This window comes from Propithecus coquereli, unplaced genomic scaffold, assembly GCF_000956105.1.
Source record: "Propithecus coquereli isolate 6110/MARCELLA unplaced genomic scaffold, Pcoq_1.0 Scaffold390, whole genome shotgun sequence".
Classification (NCBI taxonomy): domain Eukaryota; kingdom Metazoa; phylum Chordata; class Mammalia; order Primates; family Indriidae; genus Propithecus; species Propithecus coquereli.
The window spans coordinates 713,977-716,668 of NW_012149619.1; the positions used below are offsets into that span (position 1 = coordinate 713,977).

The 2,692-nt window shown below is 44.7% G+C and overlaps 1 protein-coding gene across 1 annotated transcript in view; it reads right to left on the reverse strand.

The window, feature by feature from the left end:
• Positions 1-2,692, reverse strand: part of ZZEF1 (zinc finger, ZZ-type with EF-hand domain 1) — a 149,480-nt gene that overhangs the window by 80,884 nt on the left and 65,904 nt on the right. The gene's annotated exons all lie outside the window — the stretch shown is intronic.

Sequence of the window (2,692 nt, forward strand, 5' to 3'; positions counted from 1 at the left end):
ATCTCCCTGTAATCTGCTTTTTGCTGTTGTGATAGGAGTGCTTCAATAACGAAGACCAAGCAAGCTGTACGTAAATTGAGTCACCAGCCTCTGAATGTGCCTTGAAGCAGAATGAAAGTCAAGAGAGGAAACTGCTCCATACCACACTGAGAGGGCTCCACTGGCATCCTGGAGGCTATGGGGAAGGCTGTAAGAATCTTCCCTTGAGTGAGTTGTCACTATGTTTTATTAGTGACTGTAAAAGTCAGTATCAAAAACAGAAATGATTTTAAATCCTGACATTATTTTAATACTTTTACTAAATAACTCGAATTCACCTAGACTTCAGGAATAATTCTCCTAGGACTTGAAGAAGATATAAATCCCATGAACTGGCTTTGTTTCCCTCCAGCAGCCATGGCCAGGGAGCTTTAGGATGTGTCTGTAGTTCTATCCCAGGAATCCTCACACGATGGCCATAAGCCATTCAGTCCTTCACTGACTGATGCCACAAATGCCCAACACCTCACTTTCCTCAGCCTTTCAAGGTCCTCACAGTAGCACGATGTCTGTCATATTCATTCATGCTACATGGCTTCAGCAGGGCCAGGTTTCAACAGCTGGTATACATTTCTCTTAACACTGTTATTCATTTTTCCTGAAGAAATGCAGTCTAACAACTGAGGAAACCCTACCAGGTCATGGGCGAGCTGCTGGATGAACTGAAGGGTCCTGAGAAGCAGTGTGGCCCCACAGACACTCTCCTCTGCATCCTTTTTGCAGTGAACACAGATGGCGCTCTGCTCTGCTTCTGCTCTTGCAGGCCGCAGGTAGCCACTGATGCTCAAGCCTTGCACTCCCAAGCGCTCTGCTGACTCCTGACGGGTGCAGAGGAACTTCACCATCAAATACTAGGAAGGACAAGAGAAGGATTCAGAATCCCTAAATACTGATAAAAGGGAGAAAAAGGCCTTTCTGGGAAGGTCTTCCTATGATTTTAATAATTTATTAGGTGCCATTATGCTTAGCACTGGAGACACAAAATATAAGTCCAGTATCTACAACAACAACAAAAAAAGACAATACGAGTGCTGAATAAAGTCAGGTTTTGGTAAAGATTGCAATAAGGGAAATGGCATCATTATTCCCTCATCAAGACAAAAACGGGATAAGAGAGGATGAGTAAGAGAGGTAAGTTTGCTCTGTGGCAGTCATTTTGAAACAAAATCAAATACGTGATGGAAACAGTCAATGCCCTCAGGAATCATCTCAAACCCTGCGTGATATATGCAAACTGTGTGCTGGAACCTAGGAAAGCAGTCTGGTCTACTCGAAGCTAAGGCCATTTCAAAGCCAAACTTCTGCACAACCTATCTGCTTCTTACAGCAAAACCTCCTTTGTTCAGGGCCTTTCTGGTCTACTGCACTGCTCAACTGCTTAAATATTTACTGAGCACCTACTACGTATAAGCCCTAAAGATAGTTCTTAATTCTGTTATTTAAGCCCAAGTCTGAGATTTACATTTGAGGTTTAGAAAAAAATTAAGTAGCCAGATAATCACTGCTTCTTTCATAGCTACAGAAACACAATTCTGTTGCACTTATGCCTGTGTTCTCACTGTTCTCTCAGCCTGAGATGCCCTCTCCACACATCTTAGCCTGGCTAATAGATGATGGCTTAATCAACTTCCAACACTTGGCATCATCCCACCTTTCTTGGGATACCTTCCCTAGTGAATTCCAGGATGGGTTAGATATTTTTTCTCTGGGCTCTGACAGCTCCTGTATCTCCCTTTATCACAGCCAACATCTCAGTGCCTCACACATCTGTCTCTCCCACAGACTATGAACTTCTTGAAGGTCGATGCACCTCTAGGGTTCCAGTGTTGGCACAGGGCTGGTACACAACTGCCACTCAGTAAATGCTCACAGAATAAGAGGAGGGGAGTGGGCATCCATACGAGGCCACAACTCACTAATGCTTACTTTGGCAACTCTGCACTGTTGCAACTTGACATCTGCTTCATCCCACTCTTCTTCCAGCTCAAACCAGCCAATAGGATCATCCTCTCCAAGGTCATCAGACGAGCAACCAATCCTGTAAACACAAGGGTAATCACAAAACATTTTCCTATTTCTAAACTTCTCAAGAGTCTAACAAAAAAGGCATCATCTCAGTGGCATTTGACTTGTATTATAGCCTATTAACAATCGAGGGCTGGCACCTGGTACCCCTCTGAACACATGAGAGAGTTAGTGGCGTTTTCCTCTCCATTTCTCAGCCTCCTCATCTGTGAAACAGGAACTATATCAGCTCCAAATATGATCTGGGAACTAAGGAGAAAGTTTGTTTCTCTAGATAATTGCCTCAAGTGAAGAATGAGAGATGAAGTCAGGCATCTTAGATGAGATACCCAGGAGTGAAGTACCATGCAACAGCTGGTGTGTGCTTCTGTAAAGAAACAAAGGAGACAGGCCGGGTGTGGTGGCTCACGCCTGTATTCCTAGCACTTTGGAAGGCTGAGAGACAGGAGGATTGCTTGAGGTCAGAAGTTCAAGACCAGCCTGAGCAAGGGAGAGACCCTGTCTCTACTAAAAATAGAAAAATTAGCGGGGCTTGGTGTTCCACGCCTGTAGTCCCGGCTATTCTGGAGGCTGGGGCAGGAGGATCACTTGAGCCCAGGAGTTTAAGGTTGCAGTGAGCTAGGCTGAC